The sequence below is a fragment of the Phodopus roborovskii genome, unplaced genomic scaffold (genome assembly GCF_943737965.1).
Source record: "Phodopus roborovskii unplaced genomic scaffold, PHOROB, whole genome shotgun sequence".
NCBI classification, from domain to species: Eukaryota; Metazoa; Chordata; class Mammalia; order Rodentia; family Cricetidae; genus Phodopus; species Phodopus roborovskii.
Genome location: NW_026126552.1, coordinates 1 through 17,517, shown reverse-complemented (window position 1 = coordinate 17,517; position 17,517 = coordinate 1). Strand labels below are relative to the sequence as shown.

The 17,517-nt window shown below is 42.1% G+C and overlaps 1 pseudogene; it reads left to right on the top strand.

The window, feature by feature from the left end:
- The first annotated feature begins 3,517 nt into the window (after positions 1–3,517).
- On the top strand, positions 3,518–16,862 carry LOC127234389 (cilia- and flagella-associated protein 53-like; annotated as a pseudogene).
- The last annotated feature ends 655 nt before the right edge of the window (positions 16,863–17,517 follow it).

Here is a 17,517-nt window from a genome sequence, read left to right as displayed (position 1 = left end):
TATTGCTTTTAACCTCTAGAGCACACCACTTGTCCCTAGTATTCTGGCAATTCTGCTGGTGTTCTAAGGGTAACAATGTCTCTGGTTGGCATTTGACCTGTGAACAAAGATTGTGGTCACTATGTGACTAGGGTGTGATCAAAAATCAGAACCACTCACAACAAAGAATAGTGTATGTGTTTTAAGGGAGTTTTGGGAGACATTTTACACAATTTTGGGAGATCGTTCAGAAGCCTCCTAAGGCTGTCATTTGTATGTAGCTAGAACTTAAAGTATTCAGGAGAGGCAGTCGAAGGGAAGGTGGATGGACACATGGGAGCTCAAGAACAAGAGTTGAAATTCAAGAAGATGACTTTGGAACTATGTCAGTGTCTAACCACCTCCAGCTTCGATGACATTTGTGTCTACTTAGAAGAAGCTAGTGTCCTTCATCTGAGTTTAGTAACATCTTGCCTGGAACTAGAGAAGCTGAAGGAAGAGTCAGGGAAGTAGCAGCTAGGCCTGGCTGCAGGACTTGCTATTCCCACACCAAGGTGAGACAGCAGATTAATGACTGCTTGTGTGGAACTGCAACATGCCTGGCATCCCTGCACCAACTTCCCAACAGCCTGCTGCCGCTTCACTTCTGCTAACCACAATGTTTCTGTGGATTTTCTTAACTAGAAGTCTATGGGGAAGGATTCTAGAAGCATAGTCTAGTCAAAGGTGACATGTTAGAAAGCCACCCTGTTTGCATGATTCAGCTCCCAAAGGTCTCACCACCACCCAGGATAACCCGGACAAACCCATTGCTGAAAAATGTAAAGCTGAAGACCATGGATTTCATGAGGTCCCAGCAAGCAAGGAAACCCTGTCAAGCTCATCCCTAACAGTCTTGCTGGTCTCAGCTGTTAGCTAAATCACTCATCCAGTTATTGAAAACTTGGCCCATAGTTATCACTGTACATGATACCATGATCCAGAAATAATTTTATAAACTGCATCAATAGTATATCTCAGGTGATAAAAAGATCTCCAGTTTATTATGGACCTGATGCTCAAATATAGGATCTAGTATACTATGGAGAAGCCAGCCCTTGTTTGAGGTTTTGAGAGCTATAGAAGTAGGAACTTGAATCATTTCTATTTCTAAGCTGTTCTATTTTAAAATTATTTTAAAACAATTTTCTTGTTCTATTTACTGTTTTTTTTTTTTTTTTTTTTTTTTTTTTTTTTTAGCACCTGCACTACTGCATTACCCACATCGGTGGCGAGGGGCTGAGGATTTAAAGAAAATAAGACAGCAGGTCTCATGCCCCAAGAGAATGCCGTTTATTGAAGGAACAGGGGAGCCTTATACAGGCTTACAGCACAGTGGAAAACCAGGGTTGGAAGTTCCAGTTCTGATAAGCAGGAGGCGTCTCAGCTGGGGGGTGGAAAGAGGAACTTATGGTTAGGTCATCTTGGAAGGAGGGTTGCAAGATGTTCTAGCTCAATCGCACTGATCAAGTTGGTCAGCAGATCCCCGGGGTAGGGCCCAACAGTTTTATGTGTTACTGTTTCTTAGAGAACTATTTGGTGGTGGTAACAGTGTTGTTTACTGTGGAAAAATTGGGATTGTGGGTGGCCAGATGAAGGTCAGTCGGGTCCTTTCTCTAGGCTTCAGACTGGGGTGATTGCAGGCTGAGGTAATGTGCGTGCTACTCATCTACTTTGCAGCCGCTAATGTTCCTCCAGGCCTAGGCTGTTTGAGAAGACCATTGGGTAGCTTACGTGCCAGGCACCCTGGGACAGAGCCTGTACCAGCAGTACCTCCTAGTGTACACAGAAGCCAGCTCCACTCTTCAGAGGATGGTGAGAGTCCAAACTGGGAGTTTCCTTCCCAGGCCTAACTCCTTCCCAGTGCTCTGAGCTCAGGATGGTTTTGAGCTGCCTGCAGGCAGCTGGTGACTGTCTCCAAGGGTCAGTTTCCCCAGGCTGCCCCAAACTCACCAACAGGTCCTCTGATCTACACAAATCTCAAGGGTGTGGGCTAGGCAGGCCCCAATCTGGTGTCTTTCACAAACCCTCTTGGAGGGCTTCTTTCCCTTCTGTGGAATGTGTGCTGGGGGTGAGGGAAACTGCCAAAGCCGCACTTAGAGCCACTCAGATGAAGGAGCTGCCCCTCGGACATTGTCGGGAAAACCAGACATCCTCTAAATTTTTTCTTTTTTGTTGTTTCAGGCTACATAAACTGTTAGCAGTAAATGAAAATGAGTATTTTACTGAACTGCAGTTGAAAGAAGAAGTACTGTAGGAGAGAAAACAATTATTATTAAGAGAAGAAAGACATTCTTTTGTGGCTGAAAAGCTGAACCCGAATTCAGGGAAATGGAATCCAAATCTAGAGATGTACCATAGGAGAACATCTGAAGTGCTAGGGTCCAAATAATTAAGCATGCAAATTTGAAGAAAGCCGACCTTAAGAGGGTATGGACACATGAGTTACATCTAGATTATTAGTGTCTGTCAGTGGCTGACCTTTGTGTACTGCCCTCCCCATCTACTTTTCTGTTCTTCTGCCCACCACTTAAAAATGGGTACCAAAGTAGCTTCAACATTGTAACTCTATCTTACTACCAATGGGAACTACAGCTCTGGTTCCCATGTGTGCTGAGGACCATCCATTTCCCTGGACTATGTTGCCAGTTTTGCCTGGGATCTGATGTTCAAGGATTGAGTAGCTGACCTTGTGACCCACAGTCCAGGTCCCCACTGATGCCTCCATTAAGACTTTATTGTGAGTCAACCTCTAAGACTACTTAACTGCCCCACCAGTACATTTGACCTGCTTGTTTCCTGTGTTCACCTAAAGTCTAAGCCCTGTTTTCTGTTCAGTGCAGTGGGAAGATGCTGTTCACAGATAGTACGGGTTGTGTGGCTCTATATAGCACTTAAGCTCTTTGAGTTTTAATGGACTTCACTGTAAAATAAAGCTAATGATACCTTCAGGTCTTTCAACCTTGTAAGATTGTTGTCAGCCTCAAAGGTTGTTTCTGGAAAATACTTTTCAAAATTGTAAGAAAAACCCAAACCACGACTCCAAGCATAAGGTTGCCATGTGATTATCACCACTATCAAGATTAAGGTTGTGAAAATTTTTAACCTTTCCACTCACAGCCCACTAACCTTTCTCATGCTTTTAGGTCAGTTACAGGCGATAGATAACTAGCAAAACCCACTGGATTGTGTTTTGACCCTTCAGTTAGAGTGGTGTGTTGGCCTTGTTCCTCCCCACTCCCACCTTCTGACTAGCCCTCGGAGATAATGGAGGTGGGTGGAGGTGTAGATGCCAGGGCTTGGGCAATGGTTGGGCGGAGTGATAACAACAGAGTGCTCTTATGGGCCAGTAACCAGGCACTTCCGCTTGACCCGCCCACCTTCACTAGCAGCTCGCGGGGAGGGTTGGCTCACCATGGCAACCGACCTCTGTGTCTGGGAAGCAGACTCCTCTGGACTTTGCTGTTCCTGGTCGTCTCCATCCCAAGCAGACTTCAAAATGTTACGCCAGCGGTTTGGTACTGTCCCAAGAGAATTTTAAGGGTCCCCACTCCCAAGGCGGTGATCATAGTGAGTATAGGACGTTTGCGTGGGGGAAACTTAAAACTTTTTTTTTTTTTTTTTTTTTTTTTTTTTTTTTAATCTCTGGGTGGAGCCCGACCTGTCAGGGTTCCTTCACCTGGGAAGCAGGTTCCTCATGCCGCGGGTTTTGAGGAAGAAAAAGGTTGTTGCTCTCCTATCATTCTGCCCATACCCAACCCAATCTTTCCACTCTTACCCAGCTACAATCACTACTTGGGAATTTTGTGTGTGTGTGTGTGTGTGTGTGTGTGTGTGTGTGTGTGTGTGTGTAATCACTACTTGGGAATTTTGTGTGTGTGTGTGTGTGTGTGTGTGTGTGTGTGTGTGTGTGTTTTCCCCCAAACGAAAAGGGCTGACCCCTTGCATGGGCTGGGTGTGGGAAGGTTCTGAGCCAAGAGGCAGATTCTGGATCTGTGCCAGCTACAGTTCAGCCAGGTACAAACTTGGGTTGATGTTGTGACCCTATGAAAAGTCTATAGAAAGGGAATTGGGCTTTGAATGCTGTGTGTGATAATGGAATGTTTCCCTGTGTGTTGAACAAAAGTGTCCCTAAAAAACCCGGAAATCAGCCTCTAGGGTAGGCCAGTAATGGTAGCCCATAAGAAAGTAGTTTAATGCCTTTTGCTAGGAATCCAGGCACTCCTCATCCATGCATCTGGGTTCCTTTATTCCTGCAAGCTAGTTTCTACACACCAGAAAATCTGCCATAATTCAGAGTCCTAGCTGGAACCTCTAATGGGTGTGCAACGCTAAAGAATATACAGGGGGCAAATCCAGTGAGTTCCCCTCCATTAAAAGCCCCATCCACAAGGCAAAGAAACAGCTTCCTCCTAAATAAGCCATTAAAGGCAGGTAATAAGTTATGTTCTCTGTGGTGGCAACTTGTGGAAGGAAGAAGATTTGGGCTAATCAAGAATACAGTTATGTATGGTCCATAGGGAATGTGCCACATTTTGTTCACTTACAGACCTCCCTCTTCTCTAGGCTGAAGGACTATAGGATCTGGACTTGGAAAAAGTAGTCTGGAAACTGCTAAGGGCTTTAAGGGCTCAAGAAAACTTCATGAAGGACAGAATCAGAACACTTTAGGATCACATATCTCAATGCAGCACTTGGGATCCAAGCCATTTGTTGATGACTATTATTTATGCCAATAACCAATAAAGAACAGGAAAAAAAAAAAAAAAAAAAAAAAACCAGACTGCTAAAGCAGAAGCAGGCCACTGAATTCTGTCTTCTTACAGGAAAAACATAGAGCCAAAAGAAGTCAGAGTTATTTCTTCTTCTCTGGTGTCTAAGTGTGTGATAAGAAACACAGACATGAGTGGTATCAGAATTGGTGAAGCTTGGACCCTCAGAAATTCTCTAGGAAAAAGCAATAAGAACAAGCAATCATGTGAGCAGCCACTAGCACATTTCTTATTTGACAAAGGAGAAACCCCTAGACTTGAAACCTAGAAAAACCCTAGAGTCTTTCACAGAGTCAAACTCAGATAAAGCCATTGTTCTTTAAAACAGGAACCTGAGATGTTATGGTAGCAAAGGCTTTCCTAGGTCATCACAAATCCTCTTTGCTCATCTTTTAGTGTGGTCAGAGCATCAGTGTCATTATTGTAGTTACTGGCCACACGTAACTTTCCACTTCTGGAAATGTGTTGAAAATGCTGAATCACTCATTGAAAGATAGTGTTCTGGGTATACTCGAGAAATATGTTATCAAAAGTAATTTCTATTTACTGAACTAATTCATTTACAAGAAAAACTTAGTGTCTGTTTTGCATTATATTTCTATTGAACAGTGTGGATTTGGTCAGTGACAAACCTGTTCCTCAACTAGCATCACCTATTCCTTTTTAGATAACTCAAGGTCCAACCTTGATCATCCAGAAAACCAGGGACTCAGCTAGATGTAGTGACCCAAGTCTGTAACTACAACACTTGGGAGGAGATAGGGGGCAGATGATCAGTTAAAGAGAGGTCTGAGCCAGCCTGAGCTGCATGACACTGTCTTACAGGGCTTCCCAGGTGTGGCTACCACTCATGCTGTTTCTCACCAACTCTTTCCCTTGTTCCTCTCTTTTGTCAGTGTATCCTGAGTCTTGATTCCTGTCACAACCAGCTGGCAACAATTTCTTGTAGTTGGCCTGTGTGTTGTACTCAGCCCACAATCAAAAAGCCTAAAGGCTACCACTGTGTCCCCTGCCAAAGAGCCCTGCCCTACTTCACTGTTACAGAATGTGTGCTCATAACATACCAGGAATGTTCACGAACAGTTGCTTAATTGGATGACTCTAGACTCCAAATAATTTTAATGTGGATTTGCTTCTCGATGATACACTTCCTGCTCTTGGGTCTCCCATTTCACAAGGATGTTTCAGCTGCATCCAGGTACCACTTTGTGTACCCCAAGTCTGAAACATTCCATCTGTTTGTGTTTGGATGCTGTGTTTGTTTGACTCTCAAGTGCTTTAAAATTATCAAACCGAGTATCCGGTAATCTTAGCACTGATGTTCTAAATGTAATTCAGCAGAAGAATCTGCCTTGTGCCTTCTGGGTTTATTATTATGAATGAGCACTGACCTGCCACAATTCACCCAAGGATGACTTAGTAAAACTAATACTGAAAACACCAAGTTCCAAGACTATTGATTTCTTGGTGGCACCAGGAGGTGCGGACACTGTATCAAGACCATCAGGAAATGCTTGCTCATTCATATTGAGAGAGGCTAATTCTGGGAAAAGTGTGCTCAGCGCTAGCAATACAGAAATGATAAAGATATAGTCAAGGAGATTTCATTTAATGTGTTGATATATAGTCAAAATGTGCACACATGTCCAACTTTTGAGTGCCCATTATGCAATAAGCATCATTTAAAGAAATTGAAACTGTGCCAGCATTGTCCATGGCATAGGCCTTGCATTCAAACTTTTAAAAATGAAGCAAATCAGCCCCTCCTTCATCGTTCTTTCCTTTTTTTTTTTTTTCATTGAAAGTATTTTGATGCTAATAACTGGTTAGAAACCATGTTTGGACAGTAGGTCACAAAGAGAGCAGGTTTGAAAGCCCTAACTCTTACTATCCAGGCCCATCTATTTAAAGCATGTTGAGCATAGCACTTACATGTCTGGTTGACTAAATCATTTTTCTAGAACCTGGTCTGTTAAATTTTTATCGGTCTGCCTGTCCTGTCTGCCTGTCCATCCATCCATATTAGTTTTTGAGAGAGTTTCCCAGTTCCATGCCTGTTTGCTTGTATTGCCAAACTCTTCTCCTTATCCACCCTTCCTTTCATACTCACCCAACTTGAATCCTTTTTTCTTTTTTAACCCTTTAAGACCAGTTTATGCTGCCCCCATATGCTTGGATGTGGGTCTTCTAATGAGTGTGGTCAACTTGCCAGGGGATACACTCTGAGGAAAACCAACTCTCTCTCAGCTAACAGTTGTTGCCATTCACTCCATAGCTACTGATTGGATTGTTTGCCCAGCCTCCCTCTCCATGCTGGGATGCTGTCGGCTGGGCTTGCAAAGGTTTGTGCTGTTACAATCACTGTGAGTTCATATGTGCAGCTGCCCTCCTGTGTCCAAAGCTTTTTTTTTTTTTTTTTTTTTTTTTTTTTTTTTTTTTTTTTTTTTTTTGTCATTGCCACTCCTGGCTGTTCATGCAATGATCTCTGAGCCTTAAAGTGGGTGGGAACTGGGGTACAGTATTTATGTTTCCTTTGGAGCATCATGTGGGCTATTATTCTATGACTTTGGCCCATTGTGGTTGTTAGGGTTAATCACCACCTACTAAAAATAGAAGTTTCTGGTGAGGACTGAGGTATGTGTTGACCTGGTGGGAATATGAGAAAAGTATTGCAAAAATCTGTTCAAATTTTAATTTTAATAATTATGTTTACTTTTAATCAAAGGGACCTTTTAAGGAAATTAGATGATCTATAACTCATGATTTGACTTACTTTTTTATGATGGTGCAAAAATGATAGGCATTCAGTATGTTATGCTTTAAAATGTGAATTTGGATCTTTTCATGGACTAGCAATATAAAGTAAGGTTACTCTCAGGGTCTTGGCTAGGACAGTGAGGTTAAGCTTACATCAGGCTTAGACGAGAGCGTGAGGCCAAATGATAGATATGTTTGTGTTTGTTATGCTTGGTGTGTGTTAAATGCATTTTTACTAACAGTATCTCATCTTTACAATAGGTTTTCAGGATGCATGCCATTAGAAGCCAAAGACTCCATACTTGAGGCTGGGTGATGAATATCAAACTCAGAGACAAACAAGTTAGCCATTAGAGGCTTAAGCTGCTTTTGGTTGTAACAGCAAGACTGTGTGTGTGTGTGTGTGTACACACCTAAGTTTTAGATGCTTTTGGTTGTAATAGCACACACACATTTTTTTCTTTCCACAGTCAGTCTTTTGATTTTTGCTTATTGTGACAGCTGTCCTTTGTTTTTAGGGCAAGCACTCCCAAGGCTCAAAGGGCTGAGCAACATCTGAAAGAATCCAGCATGGCTTCTACAAAATGCCATACTACTTTGGCTTCCATTAAGTCGAATGAGCAGGATGTACATGAGCCTGACTGGATTGAGCACAATGACATAGAGTACTTTGACGGTCTTGTACAAGCAAGAGTCAAGGATGCCATGAAGCTTCATCAAACACACTGAGGAGAGGCAGAATAAGTAAGGCTCACAGACCTGGTACCCAGGCATCAAAAGAACCCCAGAGCATTTTATTTCCTTTGAGCATTGGGGATCAAGCCCAGGGCCTCTATTATCCTAGGCAAGTTCTCTGACATTTTGTTAGAATCCTCCACTCATAAGCGTTTAGCCGAGTACGCGAAACAATCAGGTCAAATAAAGGCCATGGCTAAGTGTGCCATAATCCGACCAATAACTATTGTTGGTTATTATCTTTATTTATGTTAGCTACATTTTGACGGAGAAAGAATATACTGCTTTATGGTTTATTCTTTAATTAAAATATTTAATAAAGATGTATTGACTTTGCCACTTTTTGAAGATAAGCATTTCATATTTTATCTGTATATTTCCAAATAAACTATGGTAATATAGATATTAAGATCTTATTTTATGGAGAACCACGGTGATTTTTTTTAAACATTATTTATCGCGGGAAAGTGTGTGTCATTGTGCAAGTGGAGGTCAGGGAACAATTTTTGTTTTTTTTCTTTCACTCAGGGTCGAACTCAGGTCATCAGCCTACTCTTCTTTTAGTCTTTGAGCGTGGCTTCTGGGAACAAAACCCATGTTTTACTGGAAAGTATTTTCCTGTATTTCCTCAACTGCCTTATTGTGATTTTATTTTCTTTTAAAATGTTTTTCTTGTTTTACATGTCAATCCCAGTTCACTCTCCTCCTTCCTCTCACCCCCACCTCTACCCTCCCCAGTCCACAGGGAGGGTGATGCCTTCCAGGAGGATCAACAAATATCTGTGAAGTCATTTTAGATGAGAGGACTAGGCCACTCCCTCACTGCCTCTAGGTTAGGGAGTATCCATTCCATTAGAATGTTGCTCCCAAAGTCCTTTTGATGCATGCAGGGCCTATAGACTGCCTGGGCCTTCAAAAACCTGGTCAAGGGGACACCCATGTTCAGGGGGTCACTGAGTCTGTCCAATGCTGGTTTTCTAGCTATCAGGTCTGAGGGTCCATGAGCTCCCCCTTGTTCAGGTCAGTTGTCTCTATGGGCTTCTATAGCCTGGTCCAAAAATTGTCCCCATTTTCTTATCACTCTCCCTGATCTGCAATCTGGATTCCAGTATCAAAGCTCCAGTGTTTAGCCAAAAAAATGGAAAGTATCTGCTCTAAAGTTTCCATCAGACTACTAGATGAGGCTCTATGATGGTAGGTAAGTTAGATCAATCAATCTCATTATCAGGGAAAAGACAGGCATTTAAAAAGTAGACTTTCCACTGTTGCTCAGACATTGTTAGTTGGGGGGTCATCCTTGTAATGTTGTAGTGGGGAGTTTTTCCGCCGGCACTGGTCGCACTGCTGCTCGAGCCCCAAATAGCACAGAGATGCTGCATTGATATAAAGCTGTAGGCCAAGTTACTAGTTTCTTATTAGCTAAGCTAACTGTCTTCAATATTAACCCATTTCTATTAATCTAAGTATTTTTCACATGGTATAACATTTTACCAGAGAGAGAGACTGGCGTTTTTCTCTCTCTCCGTCCTCCATCTTCAAGATCTACCTCCCTACCACTTTTCACTCTCTCCTCATCTCTGAGTCCTGCTATCTTGCTTTCCTATTGACCAACAGTATTTTATTCATTAACCAATATGAGAAACATATTTACAAAATGACATCTCCTATCATTGTAGGACTATGGACATTTCTATCTAGAGTAGTTTTCTCTTCAAACCTATGGTATAATTACTCCCTTATATATGGATTTTAGACATAGAGCAAGGATCACCAGCCTATAATTCACACTGCCAGAGAAACTAGGAAAAGGAGGAACCTAAAAGATTCATGCAAGGTCCCATACAGAAGGGGAAAGGAACAAGATCTCCTGAGCATATTGGGAGTTGGGGGACAGTGGTGGAGAGAGGTTAGGAGAAAGGGGAGGAGAGGAGAGCATGTGGGACTAGGAAGATTGAGTCAGGGAGAAATAGACAATATCAAGAGAGAAAGAGAGAGAAGATACCATAAAAGAGAGGCATTATGGGTTTGAAGATTTTCTTATATTTTTGGTTGTGAGTATAGCCTTTAACCACTGGGAATGTCCCTCAGCTTAATCTCTTTATTTCTTAAAAAATTATCAGACACTAAGCAGCAGAACAAAGTTAGTTAGAATGATAATTTTAAAGAGTAAATAACTTAGTTGTTTTTCATTCATTTGTTTCAGGCTACGTGAAATTTTAGCATCAGAAGAAAATGAGTATTTTACAGAACTACAATCAAAAGGAGAAACCATTAAAGAGAGGAAAAAGACAGAATGAGAGAGAGAACCAAACTATTAAGAGAAGAAGGAAAAGAGGCAGGGATTTTGTAGCTGAAAAATTAGACAGCAATTCAGGTAATAAATTGGAAGAGCATACAGGCAGATTGTGAACATAGGATTGTTACCTAGACTATTAAAGGGACAAAGCAGCTGCCCTTAGCCAAGGGAAGAAGCAGACCCATAGTTCCCATAGAATAGTGCTTTACTGGGAGAAAGAACTTCAGGACCATGATGGATCCTTGAGATGGAGAAGGGCATTAGACAGAAAGTGGTGCAGTATGTTAGGAACACACCATGGGGCCACTTAATGGGGAGGGTGAGGGGAAGGAGGGAGAGGAGAGAAGAAAGGTATGGGAAGGAGATGGAGTGGAGGAAGGCCCCTCTCCCCTTCACTGGAGCACCTGGGATGGGTGGGGGTTGAGCTCAGAAAGTCTCCAGAGCAGCCTCATGAACAAAGAAAGTACCAGATTTTATAACTGTTGGGAGGCTGGTGGAAGTTTAACATTGGTGATTTCAGTTCAGCATAACAGTCATGACAAAGGGCTGGAATAAATTAAGAACTATCAGGTCTTTAGCAATTCTCTCTATGCACTGGAGGTGGCTGTGGGGAGGGTGGCTCGACTTCTTTGGGTTCTGGAGTCTTTTAAGAGTGACCACTATCTTAAAGGGACAATCCTGCATTCCAGCTGGTATATTAAAAATGGTTTAGGAACATCAACTTACAGTAAGTTGAGGAGCCTTAGACAGGTGTACACTGTAATCATATGTCAAATCTTGGTAATCACTTAAAATGCATACATTAAATACATAGGTCACTTAAAACACAAGTGCCCAGTTTGTCTCAAAATCCTGCTCTCGTGCTTTGTGCTTGCCTCCCAAGGACAGAAATGCCAGAGTGAGGGTTGTGTTCCAACTTCTGTTCCCATTTACTATGGTCTATGATTGGACTTGTGGCCATTTCTGATCACCTGGACTTGTGATCTGCTTTCTGTCACAGACTGCAGAGACCCTGCTGGTCTTCCCTGAGTCAGTCTAACTCTCTGGTTGTCTCTAGGTCTCTTCTCATTTTGCCTTTCCATCTTGGGATGTCCTGAATCTGTGCTGATTTCATGGAACATTTTGAAGGAAATACCCCCTTCTCTGAAACGACCTATTGTGGCAGCTGCTTTTAACTTCATAGACTAAGACACATTCCTTACCTTTAAAAGAAAGTGTGTGTGTGTGTGTGTGTGTGTGTGTGTGTGTGTGTGTGTGTGTGTGTATGTGTCCTAGGTGGCTTCCACTATCAACCTGACACAGCCTAGAGATTTCTGAGAGAAGCCTCAATTGAGGGATGGCCAGATCAGATTTCCCTCTGTCTGTGTCTGTGAGGAATTGTCTTGAATGATGATTGATGTGAGAGGTCCTAGGCTACTGTGGGTAGTGTCCACCCTTGTAGACAAATGGCCTGGAGCTCTTTGTCTTAAGAAAGCTAGCAGAGCTATGGAAGGGGAATGTCTCATAACGCAAGCAAATAATTACAGGCAACTAAGGAATGTTGAGTGTAAGAAATAGTCTTCAGGGGTGAGCTTCTTGGTTAGTTTTTACAGTGCTGAGTGATCAGTCCTGAAATCCCACATACATTAAATCATTGGACATACTCAGCAGATTGTATTTATATATATATATATATATATATATATACATATATATATATATATATGCTCTTATATATTCCCCAGCCCTAATGCAAAGATACTTGGTAAAGTCCCTATGATTTCTGTTTCTTCCTAGGACTATAGTTGCCAGAGGAAGAACCTATTTATAACTAATTTATTATTCTGTGGTTGTATTTTCCCTGTCTCTCATACTTCTGGAGGTGAACATTAAGGACATTGCTGTCAGGGGGTTAGAGCTGTGTACTGCTTTTGCAGAAGCTCCAGGATCTGGTGCCCCTCTTCTGGACTCCACTAGCATGTATACTCACATATGAGCAGAAACATATACACATAATTTAAAGAAGCAGAAACAAAACTTTAAGAAATTGCTATCATATTCTGGGTTGGTTTTCTTCATTTTACTCTCTTATTAAATTCAGGTTCTTCAAAAGTACGATTGTCATAGATGATTATGGGTTTTATATGTCTTAATTTTAGATTTTAATCTTCAGAAGGGATCTGAATTTTTTTTCCTGGAAATTATTTTTAAAACATGGCCTTTATCCTTTTAAAATTCACATTTAATAAATACACTTACTATGTTATATTTATGAACATTTTGCCTGCATGGGTGTAAAATATGCCATGTGTGTGCCTAGTGCCTGAAGGCCTTAGAACTGGAGGTGCAAACAACTGTGAGCTGCCATGTGGATACTGGCAAGGGCAACCAGTGTTTTAAGCGGCTGAGCCATGTCCCAGCCCAAATGCATTCATTTTTTAAATAAAGGTCTATTTGCTCAAAACTCAGGTGTAGTCTCCCAAGTGGTCAGACACTTACCACACCTGGCTTCGGTAAATATTTTGGGACATATATCAGACTCTTTGATGAATACAATGTTGACTGATGTAGGGAAAATGAATGTCAGTAAGGTTTTCAAGTCACTGACCACACGAGTCAGCAAAGGGATGTCTCTCGTTAAACTGCATTCAGATGGTCTCTGGGTAAGTTCTCCCTTAGCAGGAGAATACAAAGTTCATTTTCATTACACTTGCAAAACAGCAAAATTAGATGGAGGTGTGGTTCAGAGAACCATGCGATCTCTGTCACTGACAACAGTTCTGTAGACTTTCCATTAACAATACACACTTCCCTAATCCTTTGCTCTAGAACAGTTGTTCTCAACCTGTGAGTCTCGGAAAGCCTCTCTAGAGGTCGAACAACACTTCTTACTGATATCCTGCATATCAGATATTTACATTATGATTTTTTAAAAATTTTTTTAAGACAGGGGTTTCTTAGTACTGTGTTAGAGCCTATCCTGGAACTCATTCTGTAGACCAAGCTGACCTAGAACTCACAGAGATCTGACTGCCTCTGCCTCCTGAGTGCTGAGATCAAAGGTGTGAGCCACCAACACCCCGAACACATTATGATTTCTAACAGTAGCAAAATTACAGTTATGAAGTAGCAACAAAAGTAATTTTATGGTTGGAGGTCACACCACATGAGGAACTATATTGAAGGGTTGAAGCACTAGGAAGGGTGAAAACCACTGCACTAGATGCTAATCTGAAAATGCTTCTATAATGAGTTGGAACAGCTGGTAAAGTAAATTCAGACTGAAGAACCCAGAGAGAACAAGTTTATGGGTAGGTGTTTTAATGACAAGGCAACTGGCCCATGTAAGTTAATTCTTTCTGAGGCAGGGTCTATCTCACTATGTAACTCTGGTTGTCCCACAACTCACTCTGTAGACCAGACTGGCATGGATCTGCTTACCTCTGCCTCCTGAGTGCTGGAACTAAAGGCATCCAGTGTCACAGACGAAATAGCAGAGCAAGGAGCAAGGATTCAAGCTGATTCTGCCTGGTAGCAGCACCTGTATCTTAGCAGTACCCCCACCCCCTGACTTCCTCCCATTTCCTCTGTCCAGAAAGGTCTGCATCCAGCATCTGGATTGTGTTTTGGTTTTCCTTAATGCAGTGCATTACTGTGTGATATATGCCTAAAGACAGCACTGCCTCACAAAATGCTGGGGTCTGCTCTTTTCATTTCCCTTCCAGGGAGCACTGTGAGGGGAGCTCCGCAGTAAACTGGTTAGTATCCATAGAGAGGTGGTTGAGGAGCGGAAAGCACAGATTGAATTCAACCAGGAGCTGCAGGGCAGAAACTGGTGGAAGAGCAGTTGTATGCGAGGCTCTGGGAGGAAGACAGACTAGCCAAGGAAAACCGAGATGCTCAAGAAGAGAGGGACAGAAGAGCTGGTTAGAAACACGCCTGGGACTGGATGCTCAAGTCACCAGCCTCCAGGCGCAAAGGCAGGCTGCACAGCAGATGAAGGAAGAAGGCACGCCTCTTGGTGAGCCCTGTCAGGTGCCTGTGATGTAGTGATGGGCTCCATGGGTGTGGCATTTTCCATTTGGTTAATACAGTTTTCCGGATTGGAGTTTGGGGCTGGTCCATTAAGCACATTTCCACTTGGAAGTCTCATTGCTTCTTAATAACATACTAGATGTACAGGTGTGAATAGAAACGCAAAGCCTGGAAGAATGTGGGCTTGCATGTTGACTATGATGTGTAGTGGGGTCAAAGATCTTTTACATTTATTTTTTTAGGGGGTTTATTTTTGGACTTATACCCACTTATCACTTACTTCACAATCACACAGCAATCTCTACAAAGCTTTATTGTTGACTCAGCTATATTAAAAAGCTCCATTTCTACAATCCCCCTAAATGCTGCTGTGTGCCACAGTTCCAAGAAACCTCATGAGCTCACCATTTTAGAATTAAGGCATTAACTTACTTGCTTTGCTTAATGGTGCCCTTACGTTATTCCTCCTTAGGAGCAGAACAACGCACAGGTTAAACTAGAAGACGAACGAGAAGCTCCAGAAGCAGAAGACTAGCGGGAAACTAGGAACATTTTGCAGAGAAAGCCTAAAAGAGAATGAAGTCTATGCAGCAGGAGCACAGAGAGGAAGAGGACTTGAACATGAAACTCGTGGGAAGGGCCCTTCAAGACTTACAAGAGGAGGCAGATAAGAAGAAGCAAAGAAAGTAAGACATTTATTTAGTGCCCTGCTAAATGCTGGTCAGGATTGGCTGCTGAGTTGTCACTTTCTGTGTGCTTTATGGCTCAAAGCCCTGAGATCAATCTCCATTATCCAGGAAGGGAGGAAGGAAAGGCAGGAAGAAAAGAGTGAAGGAAGGGAGGAATGGGGAAGACTATAAAAGGTGCTATAGTCCCTTCAGCAATGCAGAAGCACTTCAGTTTCCCACACTCTCTTCAGCATTTGATATTGTCACTCTTTGCTTTATTATGGTACATGTTGACTAACATCACATATGACCTTTTCCCGTAATAGTTAATGCTGTTGCACAGTGTTTTGTGCTCTTATTTGCCTTCTCTACAATCCCTTAAGTGAAAGGTCTCCTTGTGGATTACTTGGGTCATTCCTGTTGAGTTCCAATCAACCCATTGTAGGGTAGCAGCATTCCCATTGACAGTGTGCTAGCACCTGCTTTAGGGAACTCTTTGAGAAAGTATTTGAACTAGCTTACTCAAAAATGTGTTGTCAGAAACATTTCAAACAGACATAATGGATGGTCTGAGACCCTTTGTATCCTTAACAAGCTTTAGCAAACTTCAACTAAAGTTCATTCTTGTCTTGTTTATGCCTACAAGCACTCCTGAGTTCTTCAAAGTAAATCCCAGACATAATACTGGATCAGTGAATACTTAAGTATATAGCACCATAGATTAGGATGGCACATTTTGGAAGACAGCACTGGGCTGCCCTGGGGTTAGAGCGAGATGGCTCATCAGGTAAAGGAGTCTATCAAGCCTGTTGATTTGAGATCTACCTAGGTAAAAAGACAGAACCTGTTACTAAACATTGTCTTGCTTCCCCTCTCCCCCAACACACAGGCATGTACTGCGTACACACACACCATGGCACATGTGTTTCAACCAACACCACATTACACTCCAGACATCAAATAAATAAATTACCATGTGTGATAGTTTGAATGTAATTGGTCCCCATAATCTCATAAGGGAGTGAGTTTGTTGGAGTGGTGGGTGGCTTTGTTAGAGACTTGTGTCACTGTGGGAGGTGAGCTTTGAGGTTTCCTATGCTTATGAAATTTCCCAGTGTGTTAGTTGACTTCCCTGTCGTCCTGCAAGATGCAATGCTCTCAGCTCTTGCTTGCAGCCATGCTCCCTGCCATGATGATAATGGACTGAATCTCTAGACTATGAAAATACCACAACAATTAAATGTTTTCCTTATAAGAGTTGCATGGTCATGGTGTCTCTTCACAGCAATAAAACCATAACTAAGACAACATATGTTTAAAAAATAATAAACTTACTTTTTAACGGTATGTTCTAATAACATGAATTATTTTTATGCCATGTAGGAAGACATGGGAAGAGAGCAGAAGATATACAATGACTATCTAATGCAGCGAGATATGGAAGAAAAAGCCCAGGAGAAAGAACTAGACAGAATACTGCTAGAAGACATAAAGGCAAGAAGTTGGCTGAGAAGGATCAGCAGCTGGCACTTGAAAGGGAGGCAAGGAAGCAACCCATGAAAGAAGTCATGTGTACAAGAAAACTCCAAGTGCAAGAAAAGAGTAAAGAACTGAATTATATCCATCTCATCTTTGCCTTTACTTTTTAAAAGTTAATTGTTTAGTTAGCATCGAATGATGGGTTTCACTGTGACATTTTAATTCATACTTATCATTATTTTGAACTCTCATTCACCCTTCTCCACCGTTCTTCTGTCCCCTCTTCCCCCATGCTCTTATTTTAACGACCAAAACATTTGAAGTATCCATCTGGGCAATGCCATGTATGTTGCAAGTATTAAGACCCCTGCTTTTGCAAATCATATACAATTTAGAATAGGAGGCATAAATGCACGAGAAACTTTATTATTCTAGCAGACACTGCCCAGTTCCAGGGAGTGGCTCTCAAGATGGAACAGTGTGTGTGTCTGAGCCTGTTCACCTTGATGATTATAAAAGACAGGGAAACACCCGCCTCTTTCTCCTCCCTTTCATCTGTCCCTCCTTTCTCTCTGAAGGTCTTTCTGTCCCTCTGTAACTTTGTACAAGTCAGTTTTAAACAGCCTGTAATGTGCTAAACCTTGAGAAATCCTAGGTGTCTGTTGGAATCAGCTCAAATGGCTCATTCACTCGAGGCTCTCTGTGTTCCCCCAAATAAAGTGTATCCTTCTCTCCAAGGATTTACCTTTACAATTTGATGACTGATGGGCCAAAAGGT